The 25,927-nt window shown below is 41.5% G+C and overlaps 1 long non-coding RNA gene across 1 annotated transcript; it reads right to left on the minus strand.

Annotated features, from left to right (window-relative positions):
• Positions 1 to 673: 673 nt before the first annotated feature.
• On the minus strand, positions 674 to 21,475 carry LOC102448173 (uncharacterized). Its single transcript, XR_331928.5, has 4 exons — positions 21,342 to 21,475; positions 21,155 to 21,250; positions 3,274 to 3,426; positions 674 to 758 (listed from the first exon to the last, which is right to left on the minus strand). It is a non-coding gene; the product is annotated as an uncharacterized LOC102448173 (long non-coding RNA).
• Positions 21,476 to 25,927: the final 4,452 nt, after the last annotated feature.

Genomic DNA, 25,927 nt, shown 5'->3' on the forward strand with positions numbered 1-25,927 from the left:
AAAGGGCTTATTTTCCGCAAGATCCTGTCTAGACTGACGCTTTTCTCCAGCAAAACCCCGAGCCGGAAAAAAGCGGCAGCCATGTTCATGCAAATGCCACGGGGGATATTTAAATCCCCCGCGGCATTTGCAATTCCGACTGGTTTCATTAGCATCCCTTTTCCGGAAAGGGGTGCCAATGTAGACACAGCCTAAGAGAAAAATATCAAATACTTAAAAATTTTTGTTTCTCTAATGTCTTAGCACATTTTCACAAGCTGGTTCATGGACACAGACCTTTGCATCTGTGTGAAACCTACAGAAGGCAACTTGAAGGACTGAGCCCTAGATCCTTCATATGGAAAGTTTACAAAATCCTAATTTACTGTAGATCATCTTTACTTTTGCATTTTGCTCAGCTATCATGACATTGCAATGTTTGAGTTCCCAGCAGTGCAGGAAAGATTTGAAATTTAAAAATCTGTTTTATTTTTTAAAATGTCTTGAACATATTTCCTTTTTATGGATTTTGTAAAATGATCAGTCCCAAAGTCATCTGAATGTTTTAAAGATCTATACCAAAGGTGAAATCCTGTCCCCCACTGAAGTTGACAAAATTCTTGTTGATTTCAATGAGCAAAGAATTTTACCCAAAATAACTATAGGTTACTTACTATACTAGTATCCCTTACCTCTTATGAATTAGATGTTTCCTGAACAGTAAGCAGAGGAAGTCAAGCGCTGTACCTTCTCCCTTCTTGCTTTTCACTTGAGTAAATCTTGTCAAGAGAGAAAAATAAATGAAAAGAAATTACATGATTTTTTTTCAATTGGAAGAAAGGACAGTTTATGAATATATGTATCTCCTTTTCAGCTGTTGTTATTCTTGTGTTTTCACTGAAGGTTACAATGTGGGCTTCAAACTAGATCTCATTATAATCAATAAGAGTCCTTCCAGCAGCTTCATTTGGCTTTGGATCAAAATAATCTAAGGTTCTCTTTGAAATAATACCAGTTGTTATCACCTGTTTCTAAAACACATTATATTAAAGTGCTACATTTATACATTCATAAAAAAAAGGGCAGAATTAACTACTTGACACATATCTGACCATGATTACCTTCCTGAGAGGTAATCCAAACAACGTTGGTTTATTAACTGGAAGTCACAGTCCTTTCCTTTCTTTTCAAGTCTCTTTTTGTTTTTGCTTTGTTTTAATCAAAAGTGCATAATTAAAGTGTATTTGAAAAAAAAACTTAGGCTCTTATACTATATTGCAGTTTCAATTGGCTGTGTTGCAAAGCATATTGATTTCACCGTATGTTGTTGCTTCTTTCTAGTCTCTCATCAACAGACATCAGCAACTGCACTAGCTGCTGACTGCACAAGTAATAACTACCTTGACAGAAGCTGAACTTCTGTCAGAGTGGGGTAGTAAAGAGAATTAGCAATTCCTTTACATAGCTTCAGTAGAAATCATGCCTCTCTAGAGAATCTCACATCTGTGCCATAGTATATTTGGACAGAAAAATAAACATCCAGTGAGAATAGCCCTTTCCAATAACATACTAGCAAGCAAGCCTGAAAGAATGGTCAATGTAGCAAATGTAATTTTATTAAATTAATGTCACAGCAGTAGTAAATATCTGTCCAATCTTTTTAAAGATAAGAAGAATATAAAGTGCAGAGTTTCAAACAAGTCTGTTAGATGTTAGATTTTTGCCCTGCAAATAAACACTTGTCTCCAAGTTCTAAGTCTGTCTTCACCCTCTTTAAAACTTCTTTTACTCCAATCCAATTCACTTTCTTTTCTTCCATTTGGATGTCACCTGTTCAGCAAAATAATTTTCTGGAGCACTTCAGTTAAATAAAGTGTCAATATTTTATCTCTATCTCTATGGGTTTTGTGTGAGATATTAACCCACAGATTTTGTGGATAGATTTGGCAGGATTTTATAGCGTCTCTGGAGACATATGGAATAATTTGTAGTAGCCTGGAGCCCCTTCACTGCCACCTAACAGGAACCTCTGTGTGAGAGAAGGAGAAATCATTGATGCTACTGCCAGCACCACCCACCCAGGAAATACAAAACGATTCATGGAACACTCTGTCCGAGCCTGGACAATGGCAAAAGAATTATATATTCACATCTAAGGCCCAGCTCCGGGAGTCACATGTTTACATCAGACTCTCAGCTTTCATTTTAAAAAAAAGATGGGAAGAATCTAGCCCTCCTGTTAGTGAATTAAAACCTGAAAACATAAACTGAGCATAAATGATGGTCCAACAATGGAGTCTGCAGCTTGAAACAATAGCTTTGCTTGGCATCACCTGCCTTAACCCATCACTCAGAAGAATGGGGCAACTACACCTATGACATAGTTTGGGGCCCCAGCAAAGAACTCTTTGTTACAGGGGAAAGCACAGTGACTCGTCCCATCTACCTGTTGCTAGGTAAAAGGATGCTTCTCAGTCGCTGTCCTTGACAAGGGACAGGCTCCTGCAGCTGTATCTTCTTTAGCAGGATTGGAAAGGTCCCCTGTGCTATTCCAGGTGGAGGATGGGGAGTGTAAGGCTACAGGGCATCTAGAACCTGGATTTTCAGAGTCCCTGAGTGATAGCTGCCTCCATGCTGCCAGAAACACAGAAACATTCTAGCAGCAGAAACAGTCAATACATCAGAAGGCTTGGAGGCTCTCACACACCACAGGATGTGCCACCCACTGAGGGCCTTACTGACAGGACATTCCGAATTGGTGCAGACACCCTACTTGAACTTAGAAAGGACAGAAAAAAATGTGCCTGTGCAAGTAGCCAGAAGGCCATCTAGCAGTTGCTACCCACCTGCTTCTTTGTGCTGCTCATGATGCCTGGTTCCTGACCTTGGCTTTACATCCATTACCCAGTTTCTGACTCACCCTTGTGGTCTGGCTCCTGACTTCTGGCTCGTGATCCTGAATCAACACATGGCTCTGATTCCTGATACCTGAACCTGGCTCTAGCCAGTAGGCCTGTCAGCCATGATCCAGCACGGATAGTGAGACCATGATCGGGTGGTGGAGTCATGGCAATCTCCATGTTACAGTGTGCCTCAGTTCCTATATTTCCTTAATACAACCTGAACTATGCCCTCTTCATATAACTTCATAAATCATTTTTATCAAAGATGCATGAGATGCTGTTTAGTACATGCTTCTTTGCAAGTGAAATATGAGACAAAAGTATTGCATACCACAGACAAATAGAGAAAACAATGTATCAGTTTAAATAAGCTATTTATCGACCATCTCACCATTTTAGTGGGTGGAGGAGACCTCAGCGCTATCAGCAGAGAGCTCAGCACCATCACTATTTTGCCGTATATCTCGGCGCTTTGACTACTTTTACTCTGACATGTTCTCAAATATGAATGATCATCTCCTCAAAAGCAGAAGGGCACCACAACCTGAAGATTAAAAAAAAAAAGGAAAAAGTGAGTACTGGGATTTACAAGACATTTAAATAAACCTCATTGTCACACCTCTTCTAAATTACATTTTCATCCATTCTTCTACTCTTTGCTCTAAGACCAGGTCCTAATACATGAAAAAAATCAAGAATAAAAAGCCCACCAAAACCACAGATGAAGAAGAAATCTGAAAAGGATATGGAATTAATTGTGATGAAGTGCCATAGCCTATTTTGCAGGATTTAGCCTTCACATAGTCAATAGCACAATATTAAAGAGTGAAATAATGGGTTTTAAAAGAAGAGATATAAATTTAGATTTAAATGGAGTGACGCTCCTAGGTGAGTATGGTTGAGAGTTATAAAGGGCCTTATTCTGAGTCAATGAAGGCAACAGGCTCCAACTGGTAATACAGATTCATTTTCAACAATAAATGATTACAGAATGACTCAGCAGGATCCATAGACTTGCAAGAGAATCAACTACTATAAAAGAAGGGCGAGAGCAAAGAGGCTTGGATTCCTTCTGCAGCCACAACAGAGCTGGCCACTAGACTGACTTGAGCAAAGACTGGTAACTACAACATCACCTACAGGAGGACTTTTTTTTTTTGGCTGGGGCAGAGGAGAGTGGTACATGTACACTTATGCTTATTCTAATCTCTATTGGTATTTTAAATCTGAGTGCATTGTCTTGTTCCCTGAAAAAGATTCTGTGAGTTTTAATAAATACAAGATAAGGTACCTTGATAGTTTAGATTTATTTTGACAGCCAGAGTCAGAGTCAATGCTGCCTGGATTCATAAGCAGAGCTGGGCAAACTTCAGTTCAGAGAGGAGAGGGGGATTTTGTTCAGGTCAATCAAACAGAACATTGCAAAAAAAAATCAGGACATTCTAAAAAAAAACTATTTTGGGTTAAATACAGTGGAGGTTGTTCCACTCAAAATGGATTTCTCCAGGTGGTGGCTTGAATGTGGGAGAGCTGTGAAGAGAATTCCCTCTTATGCAGAAATTTTAACATGGGCCCTCCACATTACAGGAGAGTAGCCTAGGACTATGGGATATTCTGGGGCAGGTCTCAAAACTCTCCTGCTGACTCTGTTCCATTTTATATACATAATTAAATAGCTCTTGGAGCAGGGTCTTCATCTTGGCTTTCCTCTATCCTATATGACTGTTCTAACTACCAGGCCATACAGATAGTCGCAGGGCTTGTCTATAAGTTGTAGCCATGTAACTACTCCAATGTACCTGCATCACTGTAGTGCTTCAGTGAAGACGCTACCTATGCCAACAGGAAGGCTTCTCCCTTTGGCATAGGTTTCCCCCACACACACCCTACCGCCCCGGGAGAGATGGTAGCTATGTCAACAGAAGCCCTTCAATCAACACAGTGGGAATTAGGTCAGTATAACTGTGTCACCAGAGACATAAGTTGCTAGTGTAGACCAAGCCTAACTTTCTTTTCCTGGCCCATTCATTCTACATAGCAATGCATAATCACACTACCATATTTTATTACACCTCTTATTCTATAGAGTAAGTTTAAAGATAATCTCTGCATAATTAGAAACAATAGCTATAAAATGATGCATAACAGCATTAGCAACTCTAGACTGTAGCAAAGTATGTGCAAGTATGAAAGATCTTTTGCTTCCTTTTCATTTTTATATTGCACATTTTAAAAATGTGTCTGCTTTTCCAGCTAAATATTCAAGTCTTTAAATGTCTGTACTAATGTATGCACATTCATTCTACTGCAATAAGCACCAGTCATCACAAAATACGACATAAAGCTGAATTATTAATATATTTTATATTAGGTTAACACATTCCATAATGTAATATATTTTTCATTAATACCTATTTTCATATTCAAAGACTTGGACTAAAACACATGCATATTGACTGTATAATTTCTACATCCTAATCAATTAATTGGTATTGAAAACACTTATTTTAAATGTTGATTTATCATTTATAATGGAATACATTGAATCTTCTCCTTGCATGGAATATGTGTGTGTGTGTCTCTCTAGCCAGCTAGTAAAAAACTTAAATGGATATCTATGTTGCTCTTCTCTTTCATTGATGTCTTTCTGAATCAAGGCCCCAAGAGTAAAATGTTCAAAGTGGCTCAGTGATTTCAGAGCCTAAGTTCCATTTTCAAAGGAGATTTAGACACTTAGCTATCTGAGTCTCATTGAAAGTCAATGGAATTTAGGCTCTTAGGATATGTCTAAACTACATGGCTCCGTCGATGGAACCATGTAGATGAGTTTACTAGACATAGGAAAATGAAACGGTGATTTAAATAATCGCCGTTTCATTTAAATCAAAATGGCCACTCTTCTGTGCCGATCAGTTGTTTAGCAGCACAGCGGGGCAGTCTGGATGCGCCACAGTCGACAAGGAAAGTCTTTGTCGACCTCTTTGTTATGCCTCATGAAATGAGGTTTACCAGAGAGGTTGACAAAGGCTTCCTTTGTCGACCGCGTCACATCCAGACAGCCCCGCTGTGCCACCAAACAGCTGATCGGCACAGCACGGTGGCTATTTTGACGTAAATGAAGCAGCGATTATTTAAATCGCTGCTTCATTTTCCTATGTCTAGTAAACTCATCTACATTGCTCCGTCAACAGAGCAATGTAGTCTAGACATACCCTTAAAGGCCAGATTTACAAAGGCCTAGTAGAGCTGAGCAGAGAAAGGTAATTCTGCTTCACAGTGGATTTTCATTTTTCAAAAGTTGGTTACATTCCCATTAGGAAAGAAAACCAAACACTGAGAAAGGGAATGGAGCCCTGGTTCTTGGGCAAACCACGTGACTGTCTGCATCACAGCCATGGATCATGAAAGCCCCGTATTTCCTAGCTGCAAGCCCATCAGAAGGTCAGACTGTTTCCCTGAAATATTCTAATTTCAGTGAGTTGGCAAATTATGTCCAAATAACATTTCTCTAATTTAGATGCCTAGCTCCCATTAATTCTCGAGGAGACATGCATCTATTCGGTTGAAGCACTTCTGAAAATCCCACCTGGTGCCTATCTGCATCTTTAAGTTCATAAAACTCCTTTGGAAATCTGGCCCTAAGAGCTTTCAGTCACTAAAAATGAAACGATGCTTTTAAAAGTTTTAACCCACAGGCATAAATTGTCATGTACTCATAAAACAACCATTTCTTTTAAAATATGAATAGGTAATATAAAAATTATGCAAGCTAATTCCTGTTCTTCTTGTACTCAACTATAAAAACATTAATGAGGTTCACTGTTAATTTATATCCTAAACACCCAAACACATATATACACATCAATCAGAATAAATTTAAATAATGCGTACATGGATTGATTTGAGTGGGTATGTATTTGGGAAACTTTTTTATATAAGCAAAATAATACTAATATCTATGTAAAGGACACTACCTCACCTGTATACTGACGTGTACATCACTGGAGATACTCCAGCAGGAGTACCAATTGTTCTAGTTTCCTCAGTGTTTATTTACATTTCTTTAATGAAAGACGAATTGAAGCTGGAGATAGTACCCTGGGGCTTTACTAAGGCAATCAAATCTATACACATATGCCCTTACTCCAACATGAAGCACCATTGACTAAATATTGCATAAGAGTTTAATCACTAAATCCAAGCTCACCATGCATTCCTGAAAAGTATAATGTCTCACTGAACTCAGATCTGCACAAGCTCAAGGATCTGCTTGGGCCAAAAGCAAGAGTAAGAAATGTGTCCCATACTGGACAGACTGATTCTAATGCCATTATAAGGAATATTCCTTTAAAAGAGGTGTCATACTTTGGATGAGAAGTTACAAGAGAAATAATCTCTTATCTATTTCTGGTCATACAGCTCCAGCAATGCGGACTCCATTTTCTCTACACTTTCATCAGAGAGTACAATTTGCAAAGCTTTGACAAATACTCCACCAGCAAGTCTCCCTTCAACGTCACTGCAAGAGCAAGCTGATCTAAGGTGCTAAGTAACTACCAAACAGTCTGAAGTAAGTGCTATACTCACTCCCTGTCAAATACAACTTTTTGTTCCCCACATTTCCTTCCAGCAGAGATAAATTTCACTTTAACACTCTGTTCTTGTTTTCCCTACCTCAAAGAACACCATATTTTAGACAGACTAGGGGCCAGAATTAATGCCCACAAATCACATTATTATCCATCTAAGTAAGGTTTTTGCATATCACCTCTTACCAAGCAGAAATCCAACTGCCAAAACCAAAAAATGTTGTCCTCTAGTAAGTGTGCAAGCTCAAGCTGAAGACCCTAATCAGCCAGAGAAGAACCCATCCCCTTATGGAATGCTCAGTAATTCATTGAGTGTGCTCACGAAACTCTCACCAGACGTTCTTACAAGCTTTGTTGCCATGAAGCAATTGAGCTGAGTATTTCATTATTTCTCTTGGAAAAATGGTAGGGTTTGGGAAGTGCCATTTATGTCTGGGGATGGGGGTTGTATACATTGGGTGTAATTTCACTGATATTAGTAATCTGGCTCCAGAATCACACACTAGAAATGGAGTTTCCTAAATCCTATTTCTCCCACAAAACTGTTATTAGTCAACACCCACCTAAGTTTTTTTGAATGTATATATTTCCTAAATCCATTCTTGTCATAGTTGAAAAGCAAGTAAGTTTTTGTTGTCACTTCCCCATTTTCGTTAAGAAATTCAGTTTAATTAAAGAGCAAAATTGAAGCATGCCCAAGCATATTAACTATTTAAAATTAATCCTCAGGTTTTTTTGCAGCCTAACCCCTTCTGGCACCATGATTCACTATTTTCTCTGAGAGCTCATCCTACTGTGAGTCACATTTTATGAATGTAATTTCCATGGTAACCATGGAATGTGGCTGAGAAGTGGGAAGTGAAGGCAACATCAATGTTTGTGCATGATGGTGACATTTTGTGGAGGGACCCAGCCTCAATGATATGAAGATTTTTTTTTAGGACATTAGCCACACTTCAGAAAATGTAATTTAGATCAGTGAATATACGAAGCAACGAGTCATACACTTTTACACACATTAACTGAAAAAGTTTCCATTTCTAGCACATGCAACCACAATATACAAACACATACTATAAATGATATTAATAAGAATTCTTAAATATATAGCCACAAAAATCATTTTAAAACAACAACCTAAAATTCTGTTTCCAGCACTGCTGCCCAAAATCTGTTAACCTAGGATGGGTCAGTCCACCTTCTTGTGACACAGGTTACCTATATGCTACATGGGGATAATAATGAGCCTTATATGACAAAGTTTTTGTGGGGAAAAAAATCACCTCTTCTCCCCCAACAGACATAACTATGCTGCCAAAGAAAACCATGTGTTTGTTGGCAAGTATGCCAACAAAAGTGCTTCCGTCAGCATAACTAATGTTGCCCATAGATCCTTTTGCCAATATATGGTCTGACAAGCTTTGAAACACCAGGGGATTTAATTCATTAATGCCTAGAAAACAGAGATAGCCTTGAACAGAGGGTGCCATGGAAATACAAAATGTGTATATATATATATACATACACACACACACACACACATACACACAATACAAAGTGTATATACTGTACACACACACATACACACTCACTCTGCATTCCCTAATACTAATATTAGTTATGCGGTTCCTTAGAATGAAGATTAGATGTCACAGACAAAGCTCAAATTTATTCAAACTCTCTTCTAATTATCCAAATCTATAGAATCTACAAACTTGAAGTCTCCAAAAATAGACTCTTCCCCAAAACTTCTGGCATGAGCTTTTCTGTTTTCACTGGGTCTGAGAATATCACAAATTAGTAAGTACAGCTGTAAAAGAACACTTAAAAATTAAGTTATCTAAAAAAAGTACTATCATAAAAGATTTGCCTTGTATTAAATTTCTGGGAAGGATTCAGGACTGTGTAACTTACCTCACCTTTGACTCTTGGGAACAAGTATTATAAATAGATTTTAACCGCTACACATGTTGAATACAGGCAGTCTGGGCTGTCAGCTGACCGCGCGCTGCGCGGCTTGACTCTGGTTTGCTCTGCTTTGCCCCCACCCCCACCCCCCGACCCCCTGGTCTGCAGACCAGGGAGACGGGGGGGGGGGGCAAAGCAGAGCCAAGCCATGCAGCACGCGGCCAGCTGACAACCCAGACATGTCTGGGCTGTCCGCTGCCCGTGTGTTCCGCCGCTTTGCTCCCCGTCCCCCTGGTCTGCAGACCAGGGGGACGGGGAGCAAAGCAGAGCAAAGCCACGGAGCCCGAGGGCAGCAGGACAGCCACAGCGCATCTGGGCTGTCCCGCTGTCCCCGTGCTCCGCGGCTTTGCTCCGGACACCTGTGGTACAGCAGCTGGGGCGCTGCCAGTTGGTCCCGTAGCGCCGCTCTGGACGCTACTGGACCAACCGGGCAGCACCCCAGCTGCTCTGCCCCAGACGTTCTGATTCAGCCACTGCTGGTCAGTTTCAGCAGCGGCTGAATCAGGACGCCTGGGGCAGAGCAGCTTGGGTGCTGCTGGGTTGGTCCAGTAGCGCCGAGGAGCTGCGGCGCTACTGGACCAACCCAGAAGCACCCCAGCTGCTCTGCTCCAGGCGTCCCCAAGTCAGCCGCTGCTGAAACTGACCAGTGACTACGGGACCAACTGGCAGCACCCCAGCTGCTGTACCACAGGTGTCCGGAGCAAAGCCGCGGAGCACGGGGGCAGCGGGACAGCCCAGACGCATCGTGGCTGTCCTGCTGCCCTCGGGCTCCGTGGCTTTGCTCTGCTTTGCTCCCCGTCCCCCTGGTCTGCTGGAGACCAAGGAGAGGAAGGGCCCCGTTCGTAACTGCGGATCTGACATAAGACCAGGAGAGGAAGCAGACCAGGGAGAGGAAGCAAAGCGGCGGAAAACGCGGGCAGTCCGCTGCCCACGCGCTCCGCGGCTTGGCTCTGCTTTGCTCTGCTTTGCCCCCTCCCCCCGTTCCCCTGGTCTGCAGACCAGGAGGACGGGGGGGCAAAGCAGAGCCAAGCCGCGGAGCATGCAGCCAGCTGACAGCCCAGACGCGTCTGGGCTGTCAGCTGGCCACGTGCTGCACGGCTTGGCTCTGCTTTGCCCCCTCCCCCCCCGTCTCCCTGGTCTGCAGACCAGCGGGACGGGGGGGGCAAAGCAGAGCAAAGCAGAGTCAAGCTGCGGAGCGCGCGGCCAGCTGACAGCCCAGACGCGTCTGGGCTGTCAGCTGGCCGCGTGCTCCGCGGCTTGGCTCTGCTTTGCCCCCCCGTCCCTCTGGTCTGCAGACCAGGAGGACGGGGGGGGCAAAGCAGAGCAAAGCAGAGCCAAGCCGCGGAGCGCGTGGGCAGACCAGGGAGAGGAAGACCCTCCCTGCTGGAGACCAGGGAGAGGAAGGGCCCCGTTCGTAACTGCGGATCCGACATAAGTCGGATCCGCGTAACTCGGGGACTGCCTGTACTTCCAAACAAGCCTCTTCTTGGTTTTTTCCCCCATCCAGTGCTGCCCCTTATGCTCAGGAGAAGTTCCCTGCAAACATTTGCAAAAGTTACTCTTTATTATCCTCCAAGTCTACTCAAAATCCTCCTTTATTAAATTGCGTACACAATTTTTGGCAACAGATAAACCTGCTAGTATTCTGATAATGCTGCCTATTTTGCCTATCATACTGACCAGCACTGTCACACACACTTATATTCCCCTGTTGGTCTGTCCATTTCCATCTTTTGTCTTTACACTAATACTTGGATTCTAAATTCTACGAAGCAGAGACTATTGTTTACCTTTACAATGCCTAGCACAATGGGATTCTGGTCCATGACTAGGGCTAGTACGATGGTAATAAAAATAAATAACACATAATTAGATTTACTCTATGAATAACCCCCACTCACTTCATATGTTTGCAGGATCAGACTCATAGGTTTTTGGGAGAAACTTATATTTTTCACTTCCATTTTTAACCCACATTAAATATTGCTATATCCCTTCTAAGTCTGTTTGCTTTTCTATACTAGAACCTTAGCTAGAAGAAATCAGTACAGCTCTACCCAAGCCAATGGAACTCTGCCCTGTTTATAACAACTGTACATCTGGCAGAAAAAATACCCTGGGTACCACAGATATAACTGTCTGCCATTAAAAGTCATCATTAATCTACAAGTTATCAACCATAGTACAAACACCAGCAATTCTAGTTGTTTATAATCATAACATAAGAAGGGCCATACTGAGTCCATACACCAAAGATCCATCTAATCTGTTATACTGTCTTCTGACAGTGGCCAATGCCTGGTACCTCAGGGGAGATGTACAGAGCACATAATCATCAAGTGATCCATCTCCTGTTGTCCATTCCCAACTGAAGTGACCATACTTGCAAACAGTTCTTAATATGGGGTGTACAATGGATTTATAGGAAGGAAATATTATTTTTTCTGTCTTGTTACTTATCCTTTCTTAATGATTTCCATCATTCTGTTAGGCTTTTTTTTTTTAACTGCCATTTCACATTGATTGCAATAGGCCTTCTGTTTTCTTTACTTTTTTGTTTCTCCTGTTTTATTCATAGTACAATAAACTTCCGATAATCTGGCACCTTTAGGACCCAGGGGGTGCCGGATTATCAGATTTGCCAGACTATCGGAAGGGGGGGCTATGACGGGTCTGGGGTGGGGGGGGGATGCCACCCCAGACCCCTCATAGCCTCCCCTTCTGATAGTCCGGCTCTGCCCCAGGCATCCCTGATTCAGCCGCTGCTGGTCAGTTTCAGCAGCGGCTGAATCGGGGACAGTTGGGGTGCTGCCAGGTTGGTCCTGCAGCCCCGAGGGGCAGCGCTATGGGACCTACCCGGCAGCACCCCAGCTGCTCTGCCCCCGGCTTCCCGGATTCAGCCGCTGGTCAGTTTTAGCAGCGGCTGATTCGGGGAAGCTGGCGGCAGAGCAGCTCCAATGGTTCGGCTGCCTGGAGCATTTCTGGGTTCCTGATGGTGCTGGACCATCAGGAGTGCTGGACCATCAGATGCCGGACCATCGGAGTTTTACTGTATCACGTAACCTGAATAGTTCTCTCTTGTCCACAGGAATTCACATTCAGGGAGTGTAAACAACACACAGGCTCACTTGAACAAATATACCGATAGAATGTAAGGTCAACAACCAAAGCTCAGGTGGTTGAGTAGTGATATTAGAGAACATCAATAATCACATTCCAATCCTCACTTGTTATTTACTATCATTTAAGCAGTTCTCTCTTGTTAGCCATGCTCAGAAGGAGTCATTTTCCTTCACACAGGACTGTACATTTAACTTTTGCTTGCCTCATCCTATTCATGCAGCTTCTTCAATATGTTAAATACCATCACCTGTCATCATCAGTAATTTCCAATAATTCCCCTGTGAAAGTTATAGTTTTATTTATTACATGCTTATTATATATAGGTTTATTATATATTGGCTATAAATTTATTAGCTTGGCATAAATGCCAGTAAGAAAGAATGTGTTTCTAAATAACAGAGGCAAAAGCAATTTAATTGCAAGTAAAACATATTAACTACCATTCACCCTATGTGATAAAATACATTGGGATTTCAAGATTGAAATAAAATTGGATTTACAGTTGTGCCCATGCTACCTACCATGAGTTTTAAGATTTAAGGATTAGATATAAAAATGGTTTATAAAAATGAAAGCACTATTCACAGTATATTGCAACTTTGATACAGTAAGGCCTGTTATCAGTAGACATGTTGAGTTTCAATTGTCATTAGCTGTACGATTAGAATCACCATAACTCCCCCTTTTTTAAAATTTGAGCCATCCACAGAAGTATTCTAGATGTAGATTTAATTCTTTCATCCCCCTTTGATGCATGAAATTTTTTTTTCAAAAAAGCCAACATGGTTTTGGAGCCTAGCCCCATTTTCAAAAGTTAGCGGGGTACCTAGAAGCTGACGTCCCATTCATTCAATCATTTTTTGGAAATTGTTCCCACAATGAATTGAAAAAATTGGAAGAGGATAAAATAATTCTCAGTAAAAAGTGGTAGACTTTTCAGGTTATTTTACTCAGCAAAATTATCTGGAGAATGGTCAGATGTCAAGCAGAAACTAAGATTTGTATTATAGGAGCAGAAATAAAACATCAGAACAATATTCTATCTAATTTCTGCCCCAGACCTCTGAAGGCACATCTTGCATCTGCCTCCAACTGCATGCTCTATCACCACTCATGGTCCATCACATCATTCTCTTATTTGTGCATCTCTAGTTAAATTTTTTCATATTTATCATGTGCTTCTTGTTAATGGTCCAATCTAGATCACATTTCTTGATAATTATGGCACTGTAATTGTAATTAATTTGTGAGAAATGAAGTCCATTTGAAGCCCATAGTCCAGAGAGTTCATTCTCTGTGTATATTTAGATTCCATGGTTATGAACACTACAGAAAACCCTGAAATTGATAATTTATTACAACAATTCAACACATTTACTTGTTTACCCTAACTCTTATTGGCATTCTCAATTTCCATCCATGTGTACTTATCAATAGCATTCTGAAACCTATAATTAAAAGGATATTTTAAGTCTATGTCAGTATAATAATTTGCTTTATGTTATTCTGCAATTACATTGGAGAACTTTAAAATAATAAAAATTGGAGTTTAATTAACTATATATTTAGATGAGAATAAGACATTAACTGATTCACAGACCTGAAAGTCCTTCAGAGCATGTGACAAATCAATGTGTTTTCCTTGTGAAATAGGTTTTGCATATCAAACTCTGATTTAGCTGAAAGATTTGTAAAACATCATCTAGTTACGCAGCTTTCAATTGCATACAAAACTGGTATGTAAGGGGGACATTTTCAAAACTGCTCAGCACACACCAACCGCAGTGGGAGTTCTGAACTTCTGGGTATTTCTTTGAGATGCCTAAAGGGGAATTGAGCTCCTTGGAAATCTCTCCACATTAAAGTCAATACTATTTTAGGTATAATAAGTTTGTTCTAGATGTGCCCATTCTGGACAATAACATTAGAAGAACACAAGAAGCAATGGGCTTAAATTGCAGCAAGGGAGGTTTAGGTTGCACATTAGGAAAAACTTCCCAACTTTCAAGTGGTTAAACACTGGAATAAATTGCCCAGGGAGGTTGTGGAATCTCTGCCACTGGAGATATTTAAGAGCATGTTAGACAGACATCTAATAATGACTACTGCTATAGATGGTACTAGAAATTGTGCAGGCAGCTCCTCTGTGCCAAAACCACCTTTTACTAGTGTTTAACCATACTCTCTCCCAGAGTATGCTCGACATTGCCAACCCCACAAGTCAATCTGCCTCCCCACATACACACACCAAAAAAAATCTGAGATTTTTTTTTTTTAAACAGGGTCTTAATTGCCTTGTTGATTCTGAACATTGAGGGTGCAACTTGTCTCACATTTTCAGCCTTCTCTGTGCAACAATGGGGGCTTTCATCTTTGGTGTTTAAGATTGAAGCTATGATTTTCATGTAACTACTGGACTCCAGAAGTTTCAATAAACACACCAAATATTACAAGATTCATGATCAAAATCAGAAGTGTTGGCAACAGAGGAAATGTGGATTTCTTTATCAAGTTGCAGGCAAACCTGCCACAGTATGCTAACGTTTGTAAAACCTTTCTAAAGTGAAAGATTGGTTCCCTAACTAGTACAGAAGGCACTGAAAATAGGTTTAGATGAGCAGACAAGTCGCAACACTTCAGGCCCATGACTAGCGGGCTTGCGGAGTATGCAGGGAATCTACTCTCTGATATTTCGTAGTTTCAGGAGCAGGTGACTCGGCTTGCTTCCCAGCCAAATCCATCTCCCACTTCTTCACATAAGTCTAAGAACCACTCTACTTCTTAGGCTGAGGGTATGTCTACACTACCCCGCTAGTTCGAACTAGCGGGGGTAATGTAATCATCCGCAGTTGCAAATGAAGCCCAGGATTTGAATTTCCCGGGCTTCATTTGCATGAAGCCGGCCGGCGCCATTTTTAAATGCCGGCTAGTTCGAACCCCGTGCTGCGCGGCTACACGCGGCACGGAGTAGCTAGTTCGGATTAGGCTTCTAATCCAAACTAGCTGTACGCCTTGTGGAACGAGGTGTACAGCTAGTTCGGATTAGGAAGCCTAATCCGAACTAGCTACTACGTGCCGTGTGTAGCCGCGCGGCACGGGGTTCGAACTAGCCGGCATTTAAAAATGGCGCCGGCCGGCTTCATGCAAACGAAGCCCGGGAAATTCAAATCCCAGGCTTCATTTGCAACTGCGGATGACTACATTACCCCCGCTAGTTCGAACTAGCGGGGTAGTGTAGACATACCCTGAGAGAAGAGGGGCTTTTTGACCTCAGAGATCTGCTTTTCAAATCCAGAGTAAAAGGCCAAATACAGAAATGGGAGGAAATGGCCTGTAAGATGCTTGAATGGGCAGAAGAGGAAGGCTTCCAGAAAGTTTTTAAAATTGCAAGTTTGTTCCAAGTAGATTCTCACTTGTGCATATTCAAAACATTAGGAAAAACTTCCTGTCAGAGTGGTTAAACACTGGAATAAATTGCCTAGGAAAGTTGTGGAATTTCCATCACTGGAGATATATAAGAGCAGATTAGATAGACATCTATCAGGGATGAGATGGTACTTGGTCCTGATGTGAGGGTAGGGGACTGGATTCGATAACCTCTTGAGATCCCTTCCAATTCTAGTGTTCTATGAAAACCTGGCAGTTGGTCTCAGTTGGATACCATAGAAGGAACATGAACCAGCTGATCAGCAGGGAGAATGACTGATGGCCACCTTGGACTGCAGGTAGTGATCTCTCCCTCACTATCTCCCATCCATCAAAGTGAAGAATCTGAATGCTGTGGTGGCAACAGAAAAAGAGCATACTCCAATGGCTGAGAAGAAAGTATAACCTGCTCTCAATGCTGAGAGATTGATAGCCACAACATCCAAGAGGAGGAAGTGAAGGGTGATGGTTGTGGTGGGGGACACCCTTCTGAGGAGGACACAGGCATATTTTTGGCGATATCTTGGTAAAGAATAATAGACCACCAAATCAGGAGGATGAGGTGGATGTGGCATTTTTAGAACAAATAACAGTAACAGCCAAAACACAAGACCTGGTAGTAACAGGGACTTTACTCAGATATCTGTTGGAAAGAACAAAACTGTCAAACACAAAATATCCAATAAATTCTTGACAAGTAATGAGGAAAATACATTGCTTCAGGTAGAGAAAGTAATGATGGAGGCAGTCATTTTAGACTTGATACTAACAGGAATTGGTTGTGAATTTGAAGATTGCAAGTAATGTAAGTGAGAGTTAATTAGATTCCATGATTCTAAAGAAAGGAAGGAGAGAGCACAGCAGAATAAAAACAATAGCCTTTAGATAAATAGACTAACAAAATCAGACTACTAGGAGTGAGCCTTATGGGAAGAAAATCTAAAGGGAAAGGAGTTCAGAAGAGCCAATGGTTCTTCAAAGAGACCATTTTAAAGGCACAACAGCAACTAATCCTGATGCAAAAGAAAGACTGGAATAATAAGAAGAAGCCAGTATGGCTCCACCAGTAGCTATTCTATAGCATTAAAATAAAAAAAAATCCATCCCACAAAAAGCAGAAACATGGATAAATTGCAAATTATGAGTACAAAAGAATAGCATAAGCATGTGGAAACAAAATAAGAAAGGTTAAGGCACAAAATAAGCTACATTTTGCAAAGGATGTAAAAGGTAATATGAAGAGGTCCTATAAGTACCTTAGAAGCAAGAAAAAAATGAAGGAGGAGAGTGTGGGTCTTCAATTTAGCTTGGAAGGATTACATCAAGAAGACCGAGATGTTTAATTGCTATTTGGCTTCAGTCTTCACTAAAAAGGCAAATTGTGACTAGATACTTAAAACAATCAATATTAACAAGAAGGAAGGAAAAGGGAAAGAACATATTAAAGAATATTTAGATAAGTTTGATACATTCAAGTCAGCAAGGCCTGATGGAATTCATCAGAAAGGAGCTATTTCAGGACTATTAGCAATTGTCTTGGAGAACTCGTGGAGGACAGATGAATAGAGAAGGGCAAACATAGTACCTATCTTTAATAAAGAGGAAACAAAAAGAACCTGAGGAATATCAGACCATTCAGTCTAACTTAGATATTTGGAAATATATTGGAACAAATTATCAAATAATCAGTTTATATCCACATAGAGGATAGCAGAGTTATAAGAAAGAGACAACATGGATTTGTCAAGAACAAATCTAATCTAATTTTCCTCTTTGACAGAGTTGCACATATAGTGCATGAGGGAAGCTGTAGACATGATGTATCTTGATTTTAATGGGAGTTTGATGCAGTCCCACATGAAATTATCATATGCAAAGTAGGGAAATATGGTCTAGATTAAATTATTGTAAGGTAGGTGGGTGCACAAATGATTGAAAGATCATACTCAAAGAACAATCAATGGTTTGCTGTCAAGCTGGGAAGGCATATCTATTGGGAATCAATAATATTGAAATTTTCTTTAATGACTTAGATAATGCAGGGAGGAGTGTGTTTACAGTGTTTGGGGATAAGACCAATCTGGGAAGAGATGCAAGGACTTTGGAGGACACGGTTAGAATTCAAAATAAATTAGAGAATTGGTCGGACAACAAGATGAAATGAATAAAGACAAATGTAAAGTATTACACATGGGAAGGAAAAATCAAAGGTACAAATACAAAATGAGGAATAATGGGTTATGCAGTGGTACTGCTGACAGGGATCAGTGGTTATAATCAATCACAAACTGAAGATGAGTCAACAATGTGATGCAGTTGCCAGGAAGGCTAAAATATGTCTGGGATGTATTGAAAGGAATGTTGTATGTAAGGGTATGTCTACAGTACAGCATTATTTTGAAATAAGCTATTTCAAAATAGTTATTTCGAAATAGCGCGTCCACACTGAGTGGACACTAAATTGCATTTAAGGCCAGCCGGAACCAGGTCCAGCAGGGCATCAGGTCAGGAGTTACTTTGTGTGGCTGCTGCCTGAGGCTGAGGCCTGTGTTTAAAGGGACCCCTCATGGACAGCTGGCTCTCAGGTTTCCCTGCTTGCTTGCCTATCTCGATGAGGGACAACAAAACTTTTTGTCTCTGCATGCTCTGGATGCCCTCACTCGGGACACCACAGCACTCTGCAACATGGAGCCAGAGCTGCCCCTGAGCACTCTGGCGCTTCCCTTGGTCACATTGCTTTGAGCCTGGCTTTCTGCAGGCTGCCATCTGGGAGGTCCATCGGGGGGCTGTCAGTATCCAGGAGGCCCTGCGGGACAGCTTCCACTCTGAGGAGCACTAAGAGTCTCCCTAGTCTGCCCCACTGAGGACTTGTGCCTCATTCCTCCCTCACATCCTTCCATTTACCCCCACCAGCCCTGCTTCCTGATGTAAAATAAAATACACGTGTTTTCATAAACACAAACTGTCTTTATTTAACAAAACTGGGGAGGCGGGGATGAAACTCTGGTGAGACTGGGGAAAGAAAGTAGGAGAGGGGAGGAGACAGGGTGAGAGAGGGGAGGGGGAAACCTGGGAGGAGGGAGCTGGAAGGGGGAAGCAAGGGGAAGAAGAGGGAGGGGAAGCTCAGGGCTCAGGGGTGGGGTTCTCGCTGGACCAACTTAATTTTCATGAGAACCTGGTCCTGGGTTCTCATGTGGCCTTTGGTGGCCAGGCTGGCAGCTATCCTGCCCTAGACAGTCATGTTCCTCCATCTAGTGTGTAGATCATGGACACTGGGGGCATCCCCCTCAAACCCGAATAAGGTTCATGATCTCTGCCCTGAACCAGGAAGGCGCCTGCCTTCTCTGGGCCCTGTCAGGCTCCTGGGAGCTGGCAAGCTACTCCTGGGGAGCGGTGGAGGGCTGACTGCCGGTGGCCTGATGGCTCATGTTTTAGGGCCACTGTGTGCTAGCTCTGGGCTGGCAGGCTTGGAGCTGGCACAGGCACTGTGGCTACAGTCTATCCCGTTAAGGGCTCCGAGGACGGGGGAGGGAGAGGAGTGTTCTTGGTTGAGGCTGGAGTGGCCACCAGGGCACCCTGGGAAGGCTGGAGGCCCCCTATTTTGAAATAAGTGTCTACACAGCACTTATTTCGAAATAACTATTTCGAATTTGGCGTTATTCCTTGTAGAATGAGGTTTACCAAATTCAAAATAAGATCTCCGCTATTTCGAATTTATTTCAAAATAGTGGTTTGGCTGCGTAGACGCTAGGAAAGTTATTTCGAAAGAAGGGCTGCTAGACATAACCTAAGACCTTAGAGGTTATTGTCCTATTGTAATCAACACAACTGAGACTTCAGTAATGTCCATTCCTGGGTGTCACACTTTAAAAAGGATGTGGACAAAAGAGAATCCAGAGGAGAGAAACAAAAATGAGAAATGGTTTAGAAAACCTGACCTATGGGAAAAAATTAAGAAATGGGCATTCTTAGTTTTGAGATAAGAAGATGGCGGGGGGGGGGGGGGGACGGGCACTAGATTACACTCCTTAAATATATTAGGGACTGTTTTAAAAGGACTGTGATCAATTGTTTCCTACAGCAATTGGAAGTAGGTCAAGAAGTAATAGGTTTCATCTGTAGAAAAGGAGATTTGGATTACATATTAGGAATTTTTTTCTAACTATAAGGGTGGTTAAGTTCTGGAATAAGATTGCAAGAGAGACTGTGGAATCCCCATCACAGGGGGATTTTTAAGAACAGCTTACACAAGCAGCTGCCAGCTATGGTCTAGTTTTACTTAGTTCTGTCTCAATACAGAGGGCTAAACTAGCTAACGTCTACACTTCTATGATTCTGTAAAAAAGGCCCCAAATGTTCAACTTCGTAAAGATGCAAGATGCTACAACCCATCTCCAAACACACCCACAATGCAACGGCTGACCAAAATATGGGTTCACTTCAGTCAATGGAAAATGTGTGTTTTTTAGTATAACAGTGTTTCTTCTGTACCACTACTTCTTGTCCTGGTACATTGTAAATATTGATAGCATAGAGTAAGTGTGTTTAAAATAAGGGGTTGAATGTTGGGAGTGTGGTCACATCATGAGCCAGGAAATATAGTGAGTTCTAGGACTGGGAGATGGCAGAGAAAAATGAAGATGTTCCTTTTGGAAGGATGATGATAAATATAAATAGAGAGGAGCCTGTGAACCTATAAATTTATTGATTATTCTCAATATCAGATAACACCATTGTATAACTAGGGGTGAAATCAGGACCTTTAGGTTTTGCTTAAATATTTGATTCTTTGAAAAGTCAAATCTCTGCCCTTCGGTAGTTTCCATGCCAGTTTGATTAAGTCACAATATTGCATCAAAAACAGACTTACCATGCTGCTCTTGGTCGGTATTAAAAAAATGCACACACTCAAAATTAGGCCAAGAAATGATTCAGCACATTTCTTGCCAACTTTTTAAATGGTTTTACACAATTTAATGATATCTAAATGCACTAGAAGGCTTTGTTGCTCGAATGTCTGTTTCAACTTTTTCTATTTTATTAAAAATATAATTTTAAAAGTACACCTTGCTTAATTTTATCCTAATTAGACAAACAGCTTGAATAGTTTTACTTTATTTATAGTAAAAAGTGTTCTGAAGAAGGCACAATGTAGTATTTTCTTACCATAAATGAAGAACTTTGAGTGGGAGTGTAGCCGGTAAGAGTAAGTCTCAGGTCCGACACTGGGTTCCCAAAGTACAAAGGACGCCACACAGGTATCTGTCAAGCACAAGTAGTTTATTTCTTGACAGCTAACAGCTGTGCCCCATAAATGGAAGAACAATATAACAAAGAAAGCGGCATATCTTACATCCCTTCCTGCAAGCTTGGGACTTCGGGTAGGCTGCGGATGAAGTGGGAGGTTGTCTCAATTTCTGAGGCACTGGTACCCATCGGCGAAGTCTGATTTGCTAGGCTCTGAGGCAGCCTTAAATACAGTTTTCCTGCCCTGTTTGGCAGTTTGGAAATTTCCAGGGCTTACTAATTAGTGCTGATGTAGAGCTTAGCTGTTAGTCATTGATCTGGTTCTGATCTGGATCTTCTTGTCCTTTGGCCCTGTTTACGTCATCAGTACTTTAGGGTAAACAGAGTTGTTTATGCGTTCTTGTCCTTTAACCTTATCTTATACTTGTTCTTCCTATGCTGTCAATAATGCTTATCTTAAGTGGCGTATGTTCCCAAAGACTTGCTTCTGGCTCATCCATTATAGGGGAAAGAGAAAGGGGGGAAGGATGCAGGCCTCACCACCCCTAAACTATCAGGTACAAAGTTCTTCTGCAATTGACCACTACAGGGAGGGAATCTGATGGCAAAATAATTTACTAAGAATGACAGATTTAGATCTGTATGGTCTCTCTCCTCTCACAACCTCATCATCTATACTTCTGCATATTTTAATGAGTCAGATAATTCAGGTCTCCCATTAAATTGCACCAAATCAATTCTGTCCTTTGAAGAGTGGTGTTTGCATAAGCCCATGTGCATACAAAAGCTCTACGTCCCCTGATACAACTCTGCAATTCCATTCTGTGGCACCTTTTTAAAAAGGAAAATCCCATCATTGTTAAGCAAACACTGAGAAGGTAAACATTTTTATGTCTAAATTAAATCCCAAAGGAGCAAATAATTTGAGGCACACTGTTCCAATTTCTATTTCAATATTTCTATAGCAATCAGTATTTCTGCATTTACTCCCATTTTGGCAGGAGAATCAAAAGTTCTCTGTAGTCCAATGAATTGAAAAGGAATTGAAATATGTTTTTGTAAGTGTTTAAAATAAACTGTTAGGATTTTAAAGAAAGACAGCCAGTGCACTCCTACTCAAGATAATGTGTATTGGAATATAGTTGCAGTATACATTTCCTTTTCACAAGTACCAACACCACAGTTAACATCTCATTTACTCCATACACCTGCAGTGACTTCAACCTAAAGAAATGGGACTGAAACTATCAACTCTCTGAAATACAACCTTACTTCTAAAGTTGGCAAGCAGTGTAAATAATTCAGTCTTTTTTGTGTGTTCTACACAGGAAGTGAGTTATTAACATGACTGGACTAAATGGTCTCTTGAGATCCCTTTCAGTGCTATGATCCTATAATTTTAGTAGAGAAAAACATTCTAGTAATTCCATCTTCTGGGATGTTCAGTGTCTCCTGTGCCTGTTGCCTTTAAGTACTGCAGGGCACAGACTGTCTGTATTAACTGTCTTGCCCAACGTTTTGTACGGAATAAATTCAAATAATAATCCCAGATTTAATATAGAGGCCCTGATACAGCAAAGCACATGTACAGCTTTAAAACTGTGTGTAGTCCTACTCAAACACATCACTAGTTCCATTGACTAGAAATTAATCCTATGGTAGGGGTTGGGCAAACTATGGCTTATGGGCTCCATCTGGCCTTTTCATCCAGCCCTTGAGCTCCGTCTATGAGTAGGGTCACGGGCTTGTCCCACTCAGCGCTCTCCAGACCCAGACTCACAATTCCACCAACTTCCAGCATGCAGAGACACACAGTGCATGGGAGTGACTTCACCACACTGTTTCCATGAGCAGAACCCCACTTCTACCCAGAAGCCTCTCCCCTCCACCCCACCTACAGCAGCATGACCAGTCTCCACTGAGTCTCCTGCACCTCCATGCTCAAGAGCCATATCCAGATGTGGCCTTCCAGCCCAAAAGTTCTCTCACCCCTGGCAGAAATGTTTTGCTGAATTGAGGCTGCAGTGCTTTCACTTCACAATATAGAATCCATTACCAGGGTCAAATGAATAACCAAATTTATGGTTGGAAAGGGATTTTCCCCCAATCCTCACAGGGTTAATTTCCTATAAATTCAAAGGATTAAGACTCTCTCTGATTTTTACAAGCTGTTACACAGGTGCCATTTATGGGAGTGTTGGGGGTCAGTAAGCCGCCCCTCCCCCCAAAGTTTGAAACCCTGGCTTTCATACTTTAGGTCTGCTTAAAGCTCATGCCTTTGCTCCAGAGGCAATTGTCAACTGCACTTCCAGCTTTGCCTCTGGGGGCAGGGAGTTTGCCTATAAACAGAGGGCTGCAGGGTGATTAAGATAACAAAAAGGCTTGTCATTCAAGTAAGTGAAGAATCATTAAATCAGGATAAAAACATTGCCAGTTACTCCACTTAAAAGATAAGATAAAAAGAATAGAGTGGTGTGCTGCAGGGATCTGCATTTGGACCGCTGCTGTTAAATTTCTCATAACTGTTCTTGAAAATGGGGTAAACAGTGAGGTAGCAAAATTTGCAGATACAAAACTACTCAAAATAGTTCAGTCCAAAGCTGACTGAAAAGAGTCATCAGGGGATCTCACAAAACTGGGTGATTGGGCAACACAAGGACAAACAGAATTCAATGTTGAGAATTGCAGAGTAATGCACCTGGAAAAAGATAATCCTAACTATACATACAAAAATGATGGGGCTAATATAGCTGTTACCACACAAGAAAGATTTCAGAATCATTGCAAAAGTTCCCTGAAAACATCTGCTCAATGTGAAGTGTCAGTCTAAAAAAGCTAACCAAATATTATGAATCATTAGGAAAGGAATAGATAATAAGACAGAAAATATCAGATAGCCTCTATATAAAGACGTGGTATGCCCACATCTTGAAGATTGCATGCAGATCTGGTTACCCCATCTAAAAGAAGATTTATTGAATTTAGAAAAGATACAGAAAGGGAAACATATGATTAAAGGTAAGGAACAATTTCCACGTGAGGAGAGATTAACAAGACTGGGACTTTTCATCTTGGAAAAGAAATTACTAACGGGTAAAGGGGGATGTTAGCAGCCTAGAAAATCATGAATGGTGTGGAAAAATAGAATAAGGAAACATTATTTACTCCTTCACTAATATAATACAAGCTCACCCAAAGAAAGTTATAAGCAACAGATTTAAAACAAACAAAACAAATGATCTCTTCACGGCCTAAACTAAAAGGCTGTGTCTTCACTGGCCCCTTCTTCGGAAGAGGCATGCTAATTTCTAACTTTGGAATAGGGAAATCCTTGGGGGATTTAAATATCCCCCGCGGGATTTAAATAAACGTGGCCGCCGCTTTTTTTCCGGCTTGGGGAAAAGCCGGAAAAGAGCGTCCAGACTGGCGCGATCCTCCGGAATAAAGCCCTTTTCCGGAGGATCTCTTATTCCTACTTGCAAGTAGGAATAAGAGATCCTCCGGAAAAGGGCTTTATTCCGGAGGATCGCGCCAGTCTGGACGCTCTTTTCCGGCTTTTCCCCAAGCCGGAAAAAAAGCGGCGGCCACGTTTATTTAAATCCCGCGGGGGATATTTAAATCCCCCAAGGATTTCCCTATTCCAAAGTTAGAAATTAGCATGCCTCTTCCGAAGAAGGGGCCAGTGTAGACATAGCCAAAATGTATTACAATAAGAACAAAATAAGCTTAAGGAGGATAGGTCCATCAATGACTACTAGCCAGAATGTGCTGGAATGGTGTCCCTAGCTTCTGTTAGTTAGAAGATGGGAATGGGAAGCAGGGGATGGATCATTTGATGAATGCCTCTTCTGTTCATGTTTTCTGAAGCACCTGACATTGGCCATTGTTGGAAGAGAGGATAGTGGGCTACATGGATCATTGTCTGACCCAGTATGTCCATTCTGATCTTCTTATATAAAGCACAAATATATCTGCCCCCAGCTAACCCACTAGACCCCACTCCTCGCCCAGAGCTGAGATGGAGCCCTGAAGTCCTGACAGTTTCTCTCTATCCTCAGATTAAGTAACAAAGAATAAACATTAAAATTTTAAGGCTAGCCAGTGTCCCTTATGTGACTTGCCACAACATTTCAGCATATGTTAGAGCTGAATGGATCTAATATTTATTTACAGTACTTTTATTTCTTTTCTATGGGAATTAGATACAGTGCTCCTGCGAGCTAATCGCTAATTTATCTGCTAGAGAGCGAGCGAGAAAGAGAGATTTTCCAGTGCCCTGGATAAAGATTCTATGGGGGGAAGGGTGGCTAGGGTCAGAAACCCCTCCCCCCCCCAATTTGCTACTTGATTTGTACTGAGCATACTCAGTAATATTGCTGAAGCCCCTGTCCTCAGTCTGTCCCCCATGTTCTCACTCTTTCCTCCCCCCATCACAGCATACTCAGCTAAAACCCCAGCCAAAATCTAAAATGGCGCCCCAGGATACACCAACTTGCTATGGGATGTTGTAATGAGAATGTAAATTCTTCAAGGAAGTCACGTTCTTTTATTATGTACTGGTACACTGAGGAAAAATCAAGCCCTAAGTTCCTTGAGGGAGGGTCTTTGTAATGTTTACTTTTTATTTAATGATGGAACCCACATCTTCTCTTATCCTAAGCCTACTTTGACTACCTAGAAATTCTCAGAATA

This window comes from Pelodiscus sinensis, chromosome 2 (assembly GCF_052426305.1).
Source record: "Pelodiscus sinensis isolate ZL-2025 chromosome 2, ASM5242630v1, whole genome shotgun sequence".
NCBI lineage: Eukaryota > Metazoa > Chordata > Testudines > Trionychidae > Pelodiscus > Pelodiscus sinensis.